The sequence below is a fragment of the Triturus cristatus genome, chromosome 4_1 (assembly GCF_964204655.1).
Source record: "Triturus cristatus chromosome 4_1, aTriCri1.1, whole genome shotgun sequence".
NCBI lineage: Eukaryota > Metazoa > Chordata > Amphibia > Caudata > Salamandridae > Triturus > Triturus cristatus.
In genome coordinates this window covers 28,751,452-28,773,417 of record NC_140585.1, presented here as the reverse complement: position 1 = coordinate 28,773,417, position 21,966 = coordinate 28,751,452, and the positions used below count along the sequence as shown (strand labels likewise).

Genomic DNA, 21,966 nt, shown 5'->3' with positions numbered 1-21,966 from the left:
CGGTGGCGGGGTCGTTGGTGAGGGAGAGGATCAGCTGGGTGTCGTCGGCGTAGGAGATGATGTTGAGGTTGTGTTGGCGTGCGATGGCTGCGAGGGAGCTCATGTAGATGTTGAAGAGGGTTGGGCTGAGTGATGATCCTTGTGGTATGCCGCAGCTGACTTCGGTGGCGTCGGATCTGAACGGGGGGAGGCGGACTCTCTGAGTTCTTCCGGCGAGGAACGAGATGATCCACTTCAGTGCCTTCTCTTGGATCCCGATGTTGCTGAGGCGCTGTACTAGGGTGCGGTGGCAGACAGTGTCGAATGCTGCAGAGAGGTCCAGGAGGATGAGGGCCGCTATTTCTCCGTTGTCGAGCAGGGATCTGATGTCATGGCTGCGATCAGTGCGGTCTCGGTGCTGTGGTTTGCTCGAAAACCGGACTGCGAGGGGTCGAGGGATCCGTTCGTCTCGAGGAAGGCGGCGAGGTGTCTGTTGACGGTCTTCTCGATGACTTTGGCAGGAAAAGGGAGGAGCGAGATGGGGCGGAAGTTCTTGAGGTCGGTGGGGTCCGCTGTTGGTTTCTTCAGGAGGGCGCTGAGCTCGGCGTGCTTCCAGCTCTCCGGAAAGGTGGCGGTGTGGAAGGAGGTGTTGATGATGTCCCGGAGTTGGGGTGCGATGATGGAGTCGGCCTTGTTGAAGACGTGGTGGGGGCAGGGGTCGGTTGGAGATCCGGAGTGGATGGTGTTCATCGTGCGGGTGGTGTCTTCGGTGCTGAGGGTGGTGGTGGGGGGCGTTGGTTCGGTGGTTAGGTGCGTGGTTGGTGCGCCGAAGCTGTTGTGTATGTCGGCGATCTTGCGGTGGAAGAACGAGGCAAGTGAGTCGCAGAGGTCTTGTGAAGGAGTGATGTCGTTGTTTCCGGCGCTGGGGTTGGAGAGCTCTTTGACGATGCTGAAGAGTTCCTTGCTGTTGTGGGCGTTGTTGTCCAGTCTTTCTTTGAATGCTGTCTTCTTGGTGGTGCGGATCAGCTGGTGGTGCTTGCGGGCGGCGTGCTTGAGGGCGGTCATGTTGTCTGTGGTCTGGTCGTGGCGCCAGGCTTTCTCGAGGGTGCGGCAGTTCTTCTTGGAGTCCTTGAGTTCGTCGGTGTACCAGGGGGCTTTCTTGCTGCCGGGTCTGCTGGGAGGGTTCTTCAGTGGTGCGAGGTCGTCGGAACAGGCGGTCAGCCACTGTGTGAGGTTGCTGGCTGCTTCGTTGGGGTCCGTTGTGCGGGCGGGAGGGTTCTGGCTGAGGGAGGTGGTGAGCTGCTCAGTGGTGATCTTGCTCCAGCTCCGGCGAGGAACCTGTTGCGGGTGGTGGTGGGTCGTGGTTCTTCTGAAGCTGAAGTGGACGCAGCTGTGGTCAGTCCAATGAAGTCCGGTGGAGTGGCTGAAGGAGATGTGCTTGCTGGATGAGAAGACGGGGTCAAGCGTGTGGCCGGCGTAGTGGGTGGGGGTGTTCACCAGTTGCTCGGGTCCGAGGTTGGAGAGGTTGTCCAGCAGGGTGGTGGTGTTGCAGTCCTTGTTGTTCTCCAGGTGGAAATTGAGGTCCCCTAGGAGGATGTAGTCAGCGGAGGGGAGGGCGTGCGGGCTGATGAAGTCTGCGATGTCTTAGCTGAATTGTGTGCGTGGTCCCGGGGGTCTGTAGATGAGGGTGCCTCTGAGGGTCGTCTTGGGGTCGGTGTGTATCTGGAAGTGGAGGTGTTCGGCGGCGGTGAAGGTGTCGTCGGAGTTGGTCGTGATGCGGATGGTGTTCTTGTGTACGATGGCGATGCCTCCTCCGGTCTGGTTGACGCGGTCCCTCCGGGTGATCTTGTATCCGTCCGGGATGGCTGTGGCAATGTCGGGCGCTGAGGAGGCGTTCATCCAGGTTTCTGTGAGGAAGGCGACGTCTGGCGATGTTGTTTTGAGGAGGTTCCAGAGTTTGACGGTGTGTCTGTGGACGGAGCGGGTGTTGAGCAGGATGCACTTGAGGTGGTTGTTGCTGGAGTTCGGCTTGGTGGGTGCGGTGCAGGTCCGGAGGCAGGTGAACTTGCAGGTTTGGCAGGTGAAGGGTCCGTGGGAGCGTTTCGGGGTGGCTCGGTAGCAGGCGGGGTTCCGTCCGGTGTTGAGTGCGTTGAGGGTGGCGGCGTCGTAAGTCCGTTGTGTGGGCTGGCATCTTCGGGGGCCAGGGGTCCTGGCGCTGGGCGCTGGGCGCGGACGGGCGTAGACGGGCTTGCCTTTGGCGCGCCTGCGGCGCACAATCGGCGCGCCCGCTGCGCGTACGAAGAGCTGCAAAGGGCTGCTCCTCCTCAAAAATGGGACGACCAATGGGGTACATTTTCAACAAAAAAGAAAAAGAAGTCCTTGGGATATTAAAGCCGCTGTACAACCAACCAGAGGGGAGTCTTCTCCCTGTGTCCGTTTGAGCCTCACAGGCAGGCTCTTGTTGTTCCCACGGTGGAGCTGCACAACTCGCAACTCAGGAAGCACGGCCCAGTTTCAAGGGAAAAGTTTCTTCTTTCAGGATAGGGCAATCACCCACCAGGACAAATGCTCTCAGCGATCCTGTCCAGTGTCTCAGGCAGTGCACCAGTTTTCTTCATTTCAATCTAACAGGCACCAGAGACACAGCACCTGTACCCTGAATTCAAGTCCTTCCCTAACTCCTGTATTGCTCTGCTGGCACACTACTCTTTCGTTGGGGCCATAGATTGCATTCAGTGTGCCCAGGTATCTCTTGACCAACAAATGGGAAAACTTTACAGCCATTTTGGGACCAGGATTCAGAGGCCTGATGCTAGGATCTCTGAAGCAACCCTTGTTTCAAAGGGGGTTACCTCAAGTAAAAACCTTCTCGCCTTCCTGGTCGGTCTGTGACTCTCGGCTGGGCATCAAAAACTTGATCCACGATTTCTCCTTTCTGATTTGTGACCCCGTCTTTCGCCCAAGACAGTGGCAGGGGTACACACTTCACATCCCAGTGCTTCCGGCCTTCTACCTTCACTGAGGTCCTGGTTGCCAGCAATGCCTGTGCTGGTTACCTTCACTTTGACTTCAAGCTGGACTGGTGCTGACTCTCCAAGCTGAATCTGATGTCCGCGCCCCTCTGGAAATGGTTGTAAGGCAGCAAATATCTATTGGTGGACAGAACAAAAGGTCTTTAGACAAGGCACAGAAATAATCTATCAACAGAGAGGATAGTCTCAGAATACTTCCTAGTCTAGGGACGCCCCATACATTAGCAAGGCACCCAAGAACCACTTTCATCTATATGAGAGTAAAAGAAACAACAGCCTGGACCTATTCGCAAGTATAAAAGGAACTCTTTGGTGAACTGACAAGAGTAATACGTCACCCAATCCCAAGCAGCCATTCTGTGTTCATTTACTAAATTCTGAGGAAAAGAAAAAAACAATACAGACATACTCCAAATCCTTACATCTGTATATTCCTATCTTAATCATCTAAAGACCCTCAAGAAAAAAGGAAATGTTCTACACTTTTACTCATAGACTTTGCATTACTTGTACAGGACTGCAGACACTTCTAAAATGATTTCTCTTAATAAAAGCACCTACATTGTATGCTTAGGACCATGCTCTCATGTTATAGGAGCAACAGGAAAATCTAACACTGCTAATTTAACAAGGATTCCTATTACATAAAGAACTAAAAACTTCAACATAATGGGTACATGTTCTCCAGTGGAACATCTTGTGACAAAAAGACTCATATAAAACAATATTTTCCTCAAAAATGTTTGCTAAGGATCACATGGGCATCTTCTCTGCATTCTATTTTTCACAATCCAAACTATGCAACATCAGCTCTAGTAAGGACTGTCAGTTTATTTACACAGACTAGCTAATCAAACTAGCAATGCCCTTGCAAAACTGTATGTAGCATGAGAATAACAAACAATAGTAGTGTTATCACCTGAGAATTTTAGAACAAAAACTACCCACAGCTGGTTCCCCTTAAAGATCAAATAAGGAAACCACAATCTAGACTACTCATCCTTTCATAATTTCATCAGACAGGATGGGCAGTAACATAGCAAATTTATTTATTCATTTTATTAATGCTAATAATGTTTAAAACAGTATCACTGAATAGCCAATTAAATGTCTCATGGCTATTTCACAGACAGTTTAGACAGGCTCAAAAGAAATTAGGAAAAAGAGAGAGAAAACATACATTTGCCTACCCTTAATTTGTAGATGAGCTAGCCTCCTCCCCCCATTTTTGACAGTAGGAAACCTGTAACAGGTTTCATTCTGTCAACACTATCAACCCCAATTTGTAGCAACTGGGCAGAAACAAACTCTGAGGAGCTAAATAGCACATTGAGCTAGCTAAAGAACATATTCCTTTAGTAAATGTACAAATGTGACACGAGGGCACATGAATTCAAACTAAATCCCATTGCTTCCTTAATTCAGCCCTGAAAGCATTAGTGCTATACATATGACAGAGCCATTGTCTTAATAAAAGCTGACATATACCATTATTATTCAATCTGTTCATATGAGTGAACAAAAACTTGCTTTAGCAAAAAAAAACAAGCAAAACCTCTTTCTGTCCCTGCTCTGCCATTTCGTCTTTCAAATGTCGAAATGTCAAAGCAAATGTTGTGCTGAGCCCTGCTTCTAAATGTAGAACTTCGACCTTTAACCTATTCGCAGCTGCTCCATCTTGAGTACAAGGTTTTCATGCAGTTTTACTTTGACCAATTCAAAGTGACCCTGGAGACTGAAAACTCAACAGCAAAACCCACTCCATTCCTGTCTACCCGCAATTCAGAGGTAAGCTTAATAACTTCTGCCAGATTTTTTGTACATATTTATATTTGTAAGCAGTGTGCCGAGAGCTTGTCTAGCAGTATAGATGTCAGCTATTCATTCTATGCTTACATATGTGCCTTTACTGTAGCCTGAGGTAGTTTAAAAGCTGCTCTGATTGGAATAACCTCATTTAAATAGTGAATTTTACTCAATTTCGACTTTGATGTTTGGGGCACTTAAAAATGAATATCCTACAATGTTTTTGCATAATAGTCATCCCCAGAATGTCCCCTACATATCCCAGAGATGTGGCATTAGAAATGTATAATGTATACCCTTATAAAAATGAGTTTTGTACGCCTGGGTAAAGTGACATTTCACATGTAAGTGACCCCCTATTGCTGTATAGCACGGCTTAAATTCAATTTGGATGCTAGGAGGTCACAGCATCGTTAATAGGCATTATAAATATTAAAAAACGAATTTAATGCATCCATTTTAAATAACATTTTTTATATAATGATGAGTCCACATATGAAAAGCAAGCTGCATCCCTTGCCTATCATATTTAAATGCATTCATTCCTAGCCCTAAGAACAGAAACCGAACTCGAAAGTCTGCGCCACTTTTAAATGAAGGACAGTCATTATTATTTAACATCAAAAACCACTCTTATCCTTATTTAAAAAGGCATTAAGAAAATAAATCCCTACTGTCAATCTGTCCTCTGTTTATCAAAGATAATGAAACTATATTTCTAACTTTTAAAACAGCAGTCTGAAATGCAGGATTTTACACCGTGTTTGACTTCAGCTGTTCTCTGTGGCCGGATTCAGAAATACCCATGTGCTGACACAGCTGCTTGACACGTAAAGGCGTCGAATTCACACGCCTTTCAAGTCAGCCTTTCCAGCTAGCACAAATCTGTCGTTCTGTAATGTATTCAGGTCTGCAACAACCAACTAACTCAGATAATGTGAATGCCTGTTAATACCTAATAGAGAAGGATAAATGCTGTGACATTTTGTATCTTAATTTATCTATTGCAAAACACACAATTTCGTTTTTTTGAAGCTTTTTTTATTCCTATTAAATGTGGATTCTAATTTTATCTTTAACATTGTGGCAATTTGCACACATGTATAGTGTCTTACTCTGTTAATTTAATGATATCGTGCAGCTATTTAGCATATATTATGTAATTCATTGCTGGATTCTTTTAAAATGTATTTTATTTTAATGATATTTGGCATAACAGAATGATGACAAAAAAAAAACATTGAGATCATTCCAGACATTTTCAAAACGGTGTCATATACTCAGAACACATAATACAGGGCACTTACGGCTAGCCATTCTTGCACCAAGAGCGCAATCGCTACTTACTCACACAAGTACCACTAATGACAAACCACAGACATTTAAACACACATTTAACCCACAGATCAACACTTAGGACAGAAACAAAAGACAGCCCACAGACTGTACTTAAACCAAACCATTTGTAAATACTAGTTGTAAGTCATATTCACTAGATTTGGCTGGCAGAACACCAGAAAAAACGCTCTGCATATCACCACTTATGAATGTTACTAAGTGCACAGACCAGGATCCTTTCTATGTACATATTTAGTTCCTCGGGGTACTAGTCACCAAAGAAGAAATACTTTTTTATACCTAAACCTAGTTAAGTATCCCCTCTAGGGGAGCCGGCTAATTATATACAAGTTTAAAATGGTACATCCAAGAAAGCAACACATTCATAAATTCACCTGGGGGAAAACAAAAAGGCCATCACACATTTGCTTACAATTAACTGCTTTGTTCTTCAGCTCTAATGCTTTCACATAAATGTTCTTTCGCTGTTCTTTTTCAATCAAGGCTTGCTCATGCTTCATTCGTTCACGCACTTCTTTCTCCCACATTCGTACACAATCAAACATCTCTTGCCTAGTATTTCGCTTAAACATACATTGTTCCACGTACTCAATCTTTCGTAAATCAAATGACCCATACATAGGCCAACGCAACTCAGGATCCTTACGAGTGTATTTATTCCATAATGCACTGTACATTATAGAAGAAAGACCATACTTAATATACATATCCCTATTAGGCGTCCCCTCCGGGGTGCCGGTTATGCTTCATCTAGTCTCAAATTGGTACCACTACAAAAGCAACACATCCTATGAAGTGTGCTAAAAACAGGCATGCCAAAAATAGTGCAGAATATGCAGTGTTATAATCAAAGTAGCACTTAAGGTACCTTTAGTACGATGTGCCGTTCAAATCAATTCAAATAGCGAAAATTCTCCTCATTACCTGCCTATATAGATTGCAATCCATATATAAATCTCATAACAAACCAAGTTGGCCAACACCAATTCCAAAATCCAAAAGCCACAGTAAGCGTTACTAAACTACCTTACCAATCCCAGGCATCAAAACCAACAGCAAGCGCCACAGAAGGACACTTACCAATCACTTGGTGTCCAGGTTCCAACTGCCAAGTTCTAAAATCGACCAAATGGTCACTGCACGGCGAATCAACAGAAGAGATCTCAGTTGAGGACCGGCACCACCTGGATGGTCAGATCAGAAAGAAAGGAAAAACGCAGTGGTTGCCAAGACTCGGGTCTCATCGGGCAGCGATCGCGTCCAGAGCGAGATTCCAATCCTTCGTCGCGACCAATCCTTTGGGCATCCGAGTCACCGATGAGCCCCAGTAGTTGGGTGCCAATTTGTTGATGGTGACCTCAGCTAGGCCTACCAGTGCAAGGGGTTCACCCTTCTCTGCACAGAGTTCTCAGACCAATAGGAAGAAGTTGGCACAGAAACTGGAATAGAAAATACAAAGTTTAATAAACCTCATGAGGTGGAACTACATTCACACAGCACCCTTCGGTGTTGAGTGACGTAGCACACTGAACAGAAGAAGCATGGTCCTTTTATACCCACACAGGGGCTGAAAGAGGCGGTACAAGTACACATGAGAAGAGTTATGCACATAGATGGTCATACAGAAACTGCACAGTCAACAAGTAGGAGGAGTAATAAGTTGCTGACATCAGTTAGAACAGCCTGACAGTTCTATACTAGGAACAGGTGCACTCTACTAGCTAAGCACATCGGCGCATGTGCAAGACTCTGGGAGAGGGAAACAGCAAATGTCCAGCACATAGCTAACTAAAATGGCTGCCAAGTACAAAATGGCTTTCAGCTCATGCTAAGAGATTAATGCAATCTTCAACACTACCTGTGTGTGTTTTTTTTTTTTAATTAATAGTGTTAGCAAATACTGCCGGTTGCAGCAGCCGGGCCTCTGAGACTCTGCTCTGTGGGGGCCGGGGGATTCCAGTGATTGTCAAAGTGGAGATGCAGGGGCGCTAAGAGGTGAAAAACAACAAAGCTTTATTAACATGTAAATGGTCTTTTAAAGACCTGTGAAGTACTCGGGTGTGGCTGTGTGTGTGCACTGGGAAGCTGTCTCAGCCCAGGCTGGGGGCTGACACACACGGGGTGAGGCGACAGAGGGTGACAGATGGCGACAGAGGGCGACAGAGGGAGGCAGCGAGCGCGAGGGAGGCAGCGAGCGCGAGGGAGACACAGAGCGCGAGGGAGACACAGAGCGCGAGGGAGAGGGAGAGGGAGACAGGGGGGAGAGGGAGACAGGAGGGGGAGACAGGGAGGGAGATGGAGACAGGGAGGGAGGGGGAGACAGGGAGGGAGAGGGCGGGAGAGGGGGGAGAGAGAGGGAGTGAGAGAGAGAGGGAGAGAGTGGGAGGGAAGGCGAGGGAGGAAGGGAGAGAGAGGGAGGGAGGGAGGGGGAAACAGGGAGGGAGGGGGATACAGGGAGGGGAGAGAGAGGGAGGGAGAGAGAGGGAAGGAGAGGGAGAGAGACGGAGAGAGAGAGAGGGAAGGAGAGAGAGGGAGGGAGAGAGAGGGAAGGAGAGGGAGGGAGAAGGAGGGAGAGGGAGAGGAAGGGAGAGGGAGGGAAAGGGAGAGGGAGGTAGAGGGAGGGAGAGGGAGGGAGAGGGAGGGAGAGGGAGGGAGAGGGAGACTGTGAGGGAGAGGGGGAGAGGGAGAGAGACTGAGGGAAACTGTGAGGGAGAGGGGGAGAGGGAGAGAGGGTGAGGGAGACTGTGAGGGAGAGAGGGTGAGGGAGACTGTGAGGGAGAGAGGGTGAGGGAGACTATGAGGGAGAGAGGGTGAGGGAGACGGGGAGGGAGGGAGAGGGAGACGGGGAGGGAGGGAGAGGGAGAGAGACGGGGAGGGAGGGAGAGGGAGGGAGACGGGGAGGGAGAGGGAGACAGGAAGGGAGAGGGAGACAGAGGAAGGGGGACGGAGGGAGGGAGAGGGAGACAGGGAGGGAGAGGGAGGGAGAGGGAGACAGGGAGGGAGGGAGAGGGAGATGGAGGGAGAGAGAGAGGGAGAGAGCGAGAGAGAGAGAGGGAGAGAGGTAGAGAGAGAGAGGGAGAGAGAGAGAGAGAGTGGGGGGAGGAGAGAGAGAGAGAGAGAGAGAGAGTCAGGGGAGAGAGAGAGAGAGACAGGGAGGGAGACAGAGACAGAGACAGAGATGTGTGTATGCCGAGTCTGGTGGCTCAGTGGACGAAGGCGTCCTCTGCAGGGACCTGTGTTCAACCTCATGGTCACAATTTTTTTTTGTTTTAGCCCCGCCCCTCCCCCTCTGACCCCACCCCCACCGGTGCGGCCCTCGGCCACACACCACACTGTAAATTTGGCCCCCGAGAGAAAGTTTGTGAGTACCCATGGTCTATATCTTAATCTTGCAGTAGGTCCCATGAAGAGGCTCCAAACTCTGCAAAATGCAGCTGCACGCTTTCTTTAAAAAAATACCAGAATACGAATCAGGTAAGGAAGCCATCAGGAAACTTCACTGGCTTCCAGTCAGAAAACGGTGTAAGTTCAAAGCCCTCTGTCTGGCCTACAAATCATTGTACGGATCGGAGCAGATTGCTTCGAGGATAAGCTCACATGGTATACCCCAGGAAGGACTCTCCGCTCAGGCTCTTCCAAGAATCTGATTGTCCCCCGTTATCGGAGGATCATATGGGGTGGAAGGAGCTTCTTTAGGGCTCGTGCTGGCTCTGGAACAGTTTACCACTACCACTAAAATCTGCCCCCTCCCTACTTATCTTCAGAAAGTCTCTAAAGACCTGGCTTTTCTCACAAGACTAAGTGGTAGTCGATCTCTTGCAAGCAAACTATGCTCTCAAATTACTTCTGCACCTTTCCCTCGTCCAATAGCACCAAGACGCCCTCGGGCATGAGTCACGCTTTATAAATTGCGTTCCCATTCACATTTTTACCAGGGACCTCTAGTGCCCACCTAGGGTACTGCAGGCTGTGAGAGAAAGCATAAGTTTCTCTTAGCAGGGACCTCTAGTGACTACCTAGAGTACTGCAGCCTGCGAGAGAAAGTATTTGTTTCTCTTACTGGGGACCTCTAGTGACCACCTAGAGCACTGCAGCCTGTGAGAGAAAGTATTTGTTTCACTTACCGGGGACCTCTAGTGACCACCCAGGGCACTGCAGCCCATGAGAGAAAGCATCTGTTTCTCTTACCGGGGACCTCTAGTGACCACCCAGGAAACTGTAGCCAGCGAGAGAAAGTATCTGTCTCTTTCACCGGGGACCTCTAGTGACCACCCAGGATACTGCAGCCTGCGAGAGAAAGCATCTGTTTCTATTGCCGTGGACCCCTAGTTGACGAACAGGGGTACTGCAGCCTGTGAGAGAAAGTATATGTTTCTCTTACCGGGGACCTTTCGTGACCACCCAGGGTACTGCAGCCTGCGAGAGAAAGTATCTGATTCTCTTACCAGGGACCCCTAGTGACCACCTAGGGTACTGCAGCCGGTGTGAGAAAGTATTTGTTTCTTTCATCGGGGACCTCTAGTAATTAGCTAGGGTACTGCAGCCTGCGAGAGAAGGTATATGTTTCTCTTACCAGGATCCTCTAGTGACCACCCAGAGTACTGCAGCCTGTGAGAGAAGGTATATGTTTCTCTTACCAGGATCCTCTAGTGACCACCCAGAGTACTGCAGCCTGTGAGAGAAAGCCTCTGTTTCTCTTGCTTCAGACCCCTAGTGACCACCCAGGGTACTGCAGCCTGCGAGAGAGAGCATCTGTTTCTCTTACCAGGGACCTCTAGTGACAACCTAGTATACTGCAGCCTGCAAGAGAAAGTATCTGTTTCTCTTACCGGGGAATTTTAGTGACTATGGTCCTTTCAGAGGTGGTTGGACCGCTGCGGTCTCGTCAGAATCAGTCGGTCTGATGGCTGAATTGCGATGCATGCATTGTGTACTCCGACCGACTGCTGACAGCCTTTCCTTGACCACCGAGAAAAAACAGCAGCCGTAGGGCAGGTCAGGAATATCCGACCTCTGTCGATTACTATATGGATGTCTGATGACCTGATCATGGCGGTCTGACTGACTGCCTATACTTGTCACAAATGAAAGTTTTGCGGTGCATATTATCCAATTCCACTTCTCCCCAGCAGTCTCCTCTTTGGATCCCCTTCTCCAGGTTCCCCTACCCCTGAGCAGCTGTAAGCTGATGTCTAGGACCCTGTGGAGCCGGAATCCAGGTATGTCCTTCTGCGGCATGTATCCTCATTGACTGGACTGTGCACATTCCCCCACACTCCAGCAATGGGATACATGGAGCACAAGGCCTACCCCCACATATGTGTGTACAATTTACATGTTTTCTGTGATTTTGTGCGCACTTGCAGTGACATATTTGGGGATATGTGCACCGCGGCAGATGAGACCTCTGCTGTAGCAGTGGTTGCATCGTAATACGGCAGTCGAACTTTCCGGCTTCGGTAGTCGAAATCGGATAGCGGCCGCAATGGTTGGACGGTTGGTCCGACCAGCATCGTAATGACCCCCATGGCCATTTGTCTCACTCTTCTACCTTTTACTGTTGTTTGATGTGATTGCACAGTGGGCCACTGCGCTCGCTGCGGTGATCACTATGTAACCCGCATGTTTCATGATCCACCACAACCCCTGCTGTTTACGGGTCCGGAGGCAGTTCAGATTCTGCTCTGTGCTGATATAATGCTAATAGTGTTACATTAGCAAAGGCGAACCCTCCACTCCAATTATGTATGAATATTCCTAATGTTTTTATGTAAACAGTTTACACTGTACGTGCAGTCCTCTTTTGTTTCCTAAGATCAGCAATAATAAGACTCTAATAATAATAGTTACATCAATATTTATAATAATAGTAGCATTACAACACAGATAAAAATTCTGACTATAGAACAATATCTTATTGATAATTATAAAAACAATAATAACAACACAGCTAACAATATATACTAATAGAAATACTAATACTAGTAATAGTAATGATAGAATAATATTAACAATAATAATATAAATGGTAGTAGAAGCAATACTATTACTAATACTACTAATGGAAGTAGTAGTGGTAGTTGTAATAATTGTGATATCAATAATAGTAGTAGTAATAGTTACAGTAATGATGATATCATTCATAATAGCAGTAGTAATACGAATAAGAATAGTAGTAATAATAAAAGTAGTAGTGATAATAATAATAATACCAATAGTAGCAGTAGTACTTTTAGAAGTTGCAATAACATTAATAATAATAATGAGGGGAGGAGCCTAGCGCGCAACCAAGATGGCCGCGTAGGTGCGAGGCTCCCGAGGACCTCCGCGACCTCCTGAATTAATCCTGGCGATATCCTGTCCTTGTTGAGGGGACTGTGTCGGGGAACCCGAGCTGAGGCGCCACCCGTTTTTTGGGCTCGAATCGGACCCCGAACACCGGTGGGAGCATCGATCGAAGGTTGCGGCCTTCTCCTCGCCGGCCCCCCGGACTGGAGTAGTGGGGCGATCCGGGGACAAAGTGAATAACAGCGGCGAACGGGGCTGGGCGACTCGCGTACCCCGCACTTTCGCTTTCGCTTTTGCGCCCTCCTTGCTCTCAAGCGGGGTTGGGCGGCGGAGCGGGGTGCGGTGGTGTGGCCTTGTCTAGGAGCCCGGCTGCCCCGCCGGCGGTGGGTTGACCCGCGGTTCGGTGGTCGCCCCCGCCCCCCCCCTGGCACCCGTGACTTGGTATAGCGGCCCGCTCGGGGAGCCTGGCACGACGGTGGAAGAGGCAGCATGTCCACCAAACAAGATGGCGACCGGGCGAAGGTGAAGACGACTCGCCGTGGCACGGCGCACCAGGCTAACAGTATGGACCGCTACACGCTCCAGAAGGGTTCTCCGGAGACATCGCGTGCATCCCCGGTGGGCCCGACGGAGGCATCTGCTCATCCGGTGGATCTGACCCTCCGGGACATCATGGGCGCCATCGCAGAGATGAAGGCCTCGGTGGACCAGCGTTTCGATACCTTAGCGCAGAAAATAGACTCGGTCCTGGTGGATGTGAGCCTTGTGAGGGCAGACTTGTCCAAAACAAACGACCGAGTCGACTCCCTGGCCCACACCACAACGAGCCTCACGACAGACGTGGTGGCCCTCCAGAAGGAGGTGCGCCGGCTTGGACAGGCGAGCGCCCTGATGGACCGGCGACTGGAGGATTCCGAGGGTCGGGCCCGGAGGAATAATGTCCGTATTGTGGGGGTGCCGGAGGGACGAGAGGCGGAGGCGGCGGATCTTTTCGTGGAAGAGTTGATCCTGACCCATCTCCAGCCCCGGGGGCTGAGTAAGCTTTTTGCGGTGGAGCGTGCTCACCGGGTCCCCGGGGGCAGACCTAAGACTGGTGCCCCGCCGCGGCCTCTCATTGCCCGGCTTTTTAATTTCCGGGACAGAGATGCTATCCTCCAGACCTCCGGGCAACAGGGACCGGTCAAGCTTGACAACATGGAGGTACATTTCTACCCAGACTTTACTCCGGCGGTCCAGAAGCAGCGACAGAGCTTTCTTGGTGTTAAACGTCGCCTAAGGGACCTGAACCTCAAGTACTCAATGCTCTTTCCAGCTAAGCTGAGGGTAGAGGTGGATGGTCGCACACATTTCTTCGACCGGCCCGAGGCGGCTGGGGACTGGCTGGACACTCTGCCTGGGGATCGGGGCCGGGGGGGCGGGGGGGGCGCGGCTGGCGAGGAGGGCCCGCCGGATCAGAATTGAGGGGTGACTGAATAGGCCTTGCTCTGGACGTTGTTCCTTCACCATTCATTGATTGCGTATGTTCCCCTCCTATGGAGGTCGTGCGGGGTCTGTTGGGGGCTTCCCTCCTCCTCTGGGGGACTAGTTAGTATTTAGTTATGGGGCGACAGGCACACTGCACTTTGGGGGGGCTGTCTGGGCTCATGCAGGGGTGCAGGGAGGGGGGAGTTCTGTTGGGACCGGGGGGTGGGGGGGGTGTGTTGTTTGTTAGCACCGCAAGGCAAACCCGCTACTGTGTTGTTGTTTTTAGAATGCTCGATGGGGGACGACCGATTGTTTCGACGTATGATGGGGGGTAGGGATTTGACTGTGTTGTCATGGAATGTTAACGGCCTGGGGGATAGGATTAAGCGTGGTGTGGTCCTGCAGTACTTAAAACGTATTTCACCAGATGTTGTCTTCCTGCAGGAGACGCACCTTATAGGTAACTCCTTTCATGCAATTAATCGGCGGGGATATCGTTTGGCGGCCCATTCCGGCTTCACCTCGGGCTCGCGGGGGGTGGGTATTATGATTAAGAACTCACTCCCGTTGGAGATTGATGAGGTGCGCCATGATGAGAGGGGACGCTACACGGTTCTGGTGGGAAGAATGGAGGGTAGAGTGTTTATCTTTATATCAGTGTACGTCCCGCCTGGGTTACAAGCCACCACATTTGCGGACCTGGGGCGCCTCCTTCTGGACCTTCCGAGTGGCCTGCTGGTGGTTGGAGGGGACTTTAATGCGGTAGCCTCTGGGTCTATGGATCGCCATCCCCCTAGGGACCTCCCCCGGGCACAGGCGTGGCTGCCCGGCCTTTTGGACACGCTGGGCCTGGTGGATTGCTGGCGATTAAAGCATCCCGCATTGCGACAGTACACCTTCCACTCGGGTGCCCATGGTAGCCTCTCGCGGCTTGATTACCTCCTTGTCCCGGCGGCCCATGCAGGGAGGGTGGGAGAGGTGCGCCATCTGGCGCGGGGTATCTCAGACCACTCCCCATTGTTGTTGCATTTCGATGTCTTCCCGAGGGGGGATGGCAGGGTGGCCCCAATCAATGCATGGTATTTGCGCGACCCCACCATTCGTGCCGATTTGCTTAAAGCCTTACAGCGATATTTCGACGAGAATGTGGGGTCGGTCCCCTCGGCCATCTCCCTGTGGGAGGCTTTCAAGGTAGTTCTTAGAGGGGAGGCCCTCTCCTTTATCTCCCATGCCCGGCGGCGCGAGCGGGAGGAGGTGACCCGGGTAGAGGCCGAGATTGCAGAACTGGAGGGTGACCTGGGGAGCGGGGTAACAGACGCCAAGTTGCATGTCCTACACCTAAAGCAGGCGGCCTATCGCGCCCTCGTCACGGAGGCGGCCAGGGGCCTCAGTAGAGAGCAGCAGGGGCGATTGTATGATGTGGGTGATAAGGCTGGCAAATTGATTGCGTGGTTGGATAAGAGGGAGAGAGCGAGCCGCGTGGTGCCTTTGATTGAGAGTGTGGATGGTGCATGTGTCACTGAGCCGGAAGCCATTGTCTCCTGCTTCGCGGATTATTTCCGCGAAGTTTACTCCCCGGTTTCCCCCTGCTCGGAGGAAGATTCCCATGCCCTGCTTCGGGACATCGCACTGCCCTCCCTTACGGTGGAGGACAGGGATTCGCTGGACGCCCCTCCCACCTCGGACGAAATTGCCTTGGCTATTCGCTCGGTTGCATCCGGCAAGGCCATGGGCCCCAATGGTATTCCCATCGAGCTATACAAGCTACGCCCGGATGTGTTGGCGCCCCACTTGCGCGCGATGTTCCTGGCGGCCCACTCGCAGGGTTCCCTCCCGCCGGACCAGCGTCTGGCCACAATTGTGGTGATCCACAAGGAGGGGAAGCCCCGTGAACGGGTCACATCCTATAGGCCGATTTCGCTCTTGAACGCGGAGCCCAAAATCCTCGCCAAGGTGTTGGCCAACCGGTTGATTGGCGTGGTGGGCGATTTGGTCCACCAAGACCAATCTGGCTTTATACCGCACCGCAACACGGCGCTCAATCTGCGGCGCTTACACGGGGTGCTCGCGCGTGTCCCATTTGTGCGGGAGCCGGCCATCTTGGCGTCCTTGGACGCCACCATGGCGTTTGATACGCTTGAATGGCCATACATCTGGGCGATGCTGGCGAAATTTGGGTTTGGCCCGGGTTTCATTAGCTGGGTCAAATTGCTATACTCGGGCCCATTGGCGCAGGTGGTAGTGAATGGGCGAGTCTCGGCCCCATTCGCGCTGGGGCGGGGCACGCGACAGGGCTGCCCCCTGTCGCCTCTCCTGTTCGCCCTGGCCCTGGAGCCCCTGGCGGAGTGGCTGCGGTGGCACCCTTCTATTCGTGGTCTCCGCTGGACCCCCGAGCATGAGGACCGTGTGTCCCTCTATGCTGACGATATCCTTCTGTATCTCGCCTCCCCGCGGGAATCACTGATCGTCCTGGTTGATGTTTTGCGCTCCTTCGGTCGCAACTCAGGCCTGGTCATCAACTGGGCGAAATCCTGTGTCTATGTGCTTTCCGGGGAGGCTCCGGTCCTACCACGGGACTGTCCGATCCAGATTGCCTCCCAAGGTTTTCGGTACCTGGGTATCTATATCACTCTTGACCCGGAGGCCCGCTATGAGCGGAATTTGCTACCCCCCCTCCGGCGCTTGAAGGAGGACGTGGTGCGCTGGCGGCGTCTGCCGCTCTCGCCGCTCGGCCGCGCGGCCTTGTTTAAAATGATGTCCCTGCCGCGCTTCCTCTACGCCCTCCAGAATACTATGGACTTGGTCCCGGCACGCTATTTCCGTGAGGTGGAGGGCCTCCAGCGGCGCCTGTTCTGGGACGGGAGGCCGCGCATTGCTCTGGCTAAATTGACGCTCCCGTGGTACGATGGGGGGGTCGCCCTCCCGGACATTAAACGGTATTACTGGGCCTCCCAACTAGCTGCAATTAATCATGGCCTTTACGGGCCCGCCTTGAACCCGGCATTTGAGATGGATAAGATGCTCCTGCCCGGTGGCGATTACAATCGAGCGCTCTACGCTGGCGCGCCCGACTCCCGTTTGACGGGACCGACGCGTGTCATGGTGCGTGCCTGGCACGCGGCTAATGCAGCTATGGGGTGGAAGGACCGTTTGACCCGGGCGTCACCGCTGTATGCGTCTGAGAGGTTGGGCTCCCTGTGGACGTCGAAGGGCTTCGAGAAGTGGGACACGATCGGAATCAGCACGGTGGGAGATCTCTGGACGAGGGGGGGATTCAAAACTTTTGAGACGCTGCAGGCGGAGTTTCAGCTGCAGGGCAGTGAGTACTTTCGGTACCTGCAAGTGCGCCATGCGCTGGGCTCCGTCTTCCCGGATGTCGCATCCATTCCGGAGTCTTCCCCCCTGGAGGACAGAGTGCTGGATGGCCATGTCCCGGACAACACGATCTCCCTCATATACAAAAAACTGATCAACGATAGATCGTGCCTGCTGACTAGTCTCCGCGAGGCTTGGGTTGCCGACGGGCTGGAGCTGGACGACGAGGATTGGATTTCCGCGGTGGCCTCTCCGAAAGAGGTGGCCATCCCGGCTCGCCTTCGCTTCGTCCAGCTCAAGATCCTTCACCGGGTTTACGTGACGGGGCCAAGGCTTCTGCGTATGGGTTTTGCTGGGGACGGAATGTGTAAGCGTGGCTGTGGTGCGTTGGCGACTTTCATGCATATACTGTGGGAGTGCCCGAAGGTGGAGCGATTCTGGCGTGGTGTGCATGAGGTCCTGCGTGTGGTTACGCGTGTCGCGCTGCTGCCTGAAGTGAGGAGATGCTTGCTGAATGTTTGGGAACCGAATGACTATTCGGTCCCGCAGACGCGGTGGGTGACTCTGGGATACATGATAGCCAAGCGTGACATTGCTCAATTGTGGGGATCCCAGAGGCCCCCTGCGGTGTCGGCCTGGGAAGAGCATATGGATTGGTGTATGTTTCGTGAAAAGGTGGTGTATGTGGCGAGGGGTAAGCCTGGGGCGTGGGTGAAACTCTGGGGCCCCTGGAACGCCTACCGCGGGGGTATTTGTGAGCCACCACTGCTACCGGCTGCCTCGCCTGCTCCGTCTCCCTAGATGGCCCCCCTCCCTCGGCCGCGGGCGCGTGGTCCCCCAGTCCCTGATCTATTCCCATTCCCCTCTCCAGAGTTCTGCTGCTGGTTTGGATCCCCCACTTATGGAACATGTGCTGTCGCTTTGGATCGCGGGTTGCCTTGCGGGTGCGGTTTTTTGGTGTTGTTTTGTTCCAAGAAAAGAGAACCGTACTGTGGGCATGGAGCTGTGTGGCCTGCACCATTGATTACTCCTGTTTTACTACTCTGCACTGCCGAGAGACTTTTACTGTATGTATGCAATATGCTTTTGTCATTCTAGCGGCCGGCCGGGTGGTTGTAGGCCCCTACCTGTAACTTTTACAAACTGCAATAAACGGTTTCAAAAAAAAAAAAAAAAAAAAAAAAAAAAATAATAATAATGAACTCAATTGTAGTAATGAAAATACCACTAATAACAAAATAATATATCACTGACTATGGGGAAACGCAGAGCGGGTGGGATACAGCGGCGGCGCGACCACCAGCCTCTATTGGAAGTATGATCCTACGAGCCATTGGGGTCGTGGCTGGCCTGACCGTGTGCAGACTGTCCCTTGATTATGAGGTGTCACACCCACAAAATGTAGGTGTCATCTATAGACCCAATACAAGCCCTTTGGGCAACGCAGCTGCGAGTGAGCACCTAGCGCCACTTGAACCCGGGAATGCCACCAGTATTACCTTAGCCAACACTGTTCCTGATTTGCTTGAACAAGATGATTCCCACACGCTACATCCATTCTAACCAGCTGCTGCCGTAAAGCACAAAAAACAGTCGGCCAGAAACGTGGTAACTAAAAGGAAGCACCTCTGTGGAGGAAAGAGGCACCAGGAATTCATACAATAGGGACAGGAAGTGAAGGGCGGTGGAAGGAAAAGGCACCGGGTATTCATAAGATAGAGACAGGAAGTGAAGGGTGGTGGAAGAAAGAGGCACCGGTTAGTCATAAGATACAGACAGGAAGTGAAGGGCGGCGGAAGAAAGAGGCACTGGGTATTCATAAGATAGAGACAGGAGGTGAAGGGCGGCGGAAGAAAGAGGCACAGGGCATTCATAAGATAGAGACAGGAAGTGAAGGGCGGTGGAAGAAAGAGGCACTGGGTATTCGTACGATAGAGACAGGACGTGAAGGGAGGCGGAAGAAAGAGGCACCGGGTATTGATAAGATAGAGACAAGAAGTGAAGGGCAGAGGAAGAAAGAGGCACCGGGTATTCATAAGATAGAGACAGGAAGTGAAGGACGGTGGAAGAAAGAGGCACCGGGTATTCATAAGATAGAGACAGGAAGTGAAGAGCAGTGGAAGAAAGAGGCCCCGGGTATTCTTGTGATGGATAGAGACAGGAAGTGAAGGATGGTGGAAGAAAGAGGCACCACCAGGTATTCATATGATAGAGAGAGGAAATGAAGGGAGGTGGAAGAAAGAGGCACCGGGTATTTATAAGATGGAGATGGGAAGTGAAGGGCAGAGGAAGAAAGAGGCACGAGGTATTCATGAGATAGAGACTGGAAGTGAAGGGCAGAGGGAGAAAGAGGCACCGGGTATTCATAAGATACAGACAGGAAGTGAAGGGGGCGGAAGACAGAGGCACCGGGGACTCATATGAAAGAAACAGGAAGTGAAGGGTGGTGGGAAAAAGAGGCCCCCGGGTATTCATAAGATAGAGACAGGAAGTGCAGGGCGGTGGAACAAAGAGGCACCGGGTATTCATAAGATAGAGACAGGAAATGAAGGGCGGTGGAAGAAAGAGGCACCGGGTATTCATAAGATAGAGACAGGAAGTGAAGGGGGTAGAATAAAGAAGCACCGGGTGTTCATAAGATAGAGAGAGGAAGTGAAGGGCGGTGGAAGAAAGAGGCACCGGGTATTCATAAGATAGAGACAGGAAGTGAATGGCGGTGGAAGAAAGAGGCACTGGGTATTCATAAGATGGAGATGGGAAGTGAAGGGCGTTGGAAGAAAGAGGCACCGGGTATTCATGAGATAGAGACAGGAAGTGAAGGGCGGAGGGAGAAAGAGGCACCGGGTATTCATGAGATAGGAAGTGAAGGGCGGTGAAAGAAAGAGGCACCGGGTATTCATGTTATGTTAGTGGTGATTTCTAACACGCACAGCTACTCGGATGAGTGTCCCGGCGCGAGCCCAGAAAGAACGAGAACAGTGAACAGAGATAAGGCAGGAAGGAAACAAGCTTAATTGAATAGAAAAGTTTTGAGTTTTTTCCTGAACTGAGTAGGGTTTTGAAGGCTACAGAGCTCCAGGGAAAGAGAGTTCCAAGACTTAGCTGCCAGATAGGACAGAGAGCTGCCACCCTTTCTTTTCAGACGGATTCTGGGTATGGAGGCCAAGCACATGTTCGTTGAGCGTAAGAGTCTGCCCGGAACAAAAAACAAGAATCGTTTCCTCAGATACGCCGGGCCGTACTCGTAGAGTGCTGCATGGGCCATAACTAAAGCCTTGAACATGACCCTAGCTTTGATCGGCAGCCAATGCAAGTTACGTAGATGTTGCCTCACGCTAATGTGTTTGGGTAAGTCCAGCAGCAGCCGCCTAGCGGCATTCTGCACAACCTGCAATTTATCCATTAGGTAGCCCGAGAGACCCACATACAATGCATTAGCATAATCAAGACTGGAGGTGACTAAGGCCCGGACTACTGTTTCTTTGGCGGGGAGAGGCAACGGGGCAAACATTTTCTAAGAAGCTTCAGAATGCCCAAACATGTACCTGTCAATTTACTGATCTGATTACCAAAGCTGAGTTTTTTGTCAAACCAGATCCCAAGGTTTTTCACTTTAAAGACCCGAAGGGGATGGACAAGGGGCATCAGCAGGCCAGCAGTCATGCCAAACCAATGGAGGTAATTCCCCAAAGAAAAGTATCTCTGTTTTATCTTCGTTGCATTTCAACTGGGCAGAAGTAAACCAGTTGAACACAGCAGACAAGCAGGTACTGACGTGGAAAGTAGCAGACTCGTGCTTTTTCCAGGTGAATAACAGCTGAGTATCATCAGCATAAGCCACTACTTTAGCGCCAAAATCCTCAGCTAGCTGGATTAGAGGGGTCATGGTCATATACAGGTTAAATAACAAAGGGCTCAGTATGGATCCCTGAGGGACCCCTGTTTGCACAGCTTGGATAGTAGATGCAAAAGGGGGATCCAAACTTGCTGGGTTCTACCGTCGAGGAAGGACTTTAACCATTCCCATGCGGCACCAGCGATACCTAGCCTCTTTAATCGAGCCAGGAGAAGAACGTGGGGAACAGTATCGAAGGCGACAGATAGGTCCAATAGGACCAGAACTGCCCTGCCCCCAGCATCTAACGTCTCCCGGATGGCCTCCGTAATTTCCAGCAAGGCAGACTCAGTGCTATATGAAGCACAGAATCCATATTGGGCTGGCTGCAGCAAACCCTGCTGTTCAATGTAGGAGGTCAGCTGTTTGTTAACCAGTTTCTCACATAGTTTGGCCATGCCCGGAAGTAGAGAGATAGGACGATAGCTGGATGGAATGTGGGGATCCAGAGTCTGCTTTTTTATGAGAGGAACCAGCATGGCCTTCTTCCAGGTGGGAGGAACCGAGGCCGACCTCAAAGATGCATTAATCAGCTGGTTCACCAGAGGATTGATGACTACAGCTGCTCGGGCCATGAGTTTGGCGGGACATGGATCGAGAGGGGAACCAGATTTTAAAGAGGTCAAGGTAGCAAGGGACTCAGCAAGGGGTATGACGGAGAAAGAGGAAAAAACTGTTTCGGTGTCAGAAGCGAAATTAAAATCCGCGAGCACCTGCGTGGTCTGGGCTACTGGTGTGTTAAAGAGCAATTGGAGTGATCTGACTTTATTCATAAAAAAGTCAGAAAGCTCTTCGCACCAGGCAAGGGAGGGTGTGTGGGCATTGTTC

At 51.1% G+C, this 21,966-nt stretch overlaps 1 protein-coding gene across 1 annotated transcript in view; it reads left to right on the top strand.

Annotated features, from left to right (window-relative positions):
- The window catches only part of LOC146839366 (T-box transcription factor TBX10-like), a 119,417-nt gene that overhangs the window by 26,599 nt on the left and 70,852 nt on the right, over positions 1–21,966 (top strand). The gene's annotated exons all lie outside the window — the stretch shown is intronic.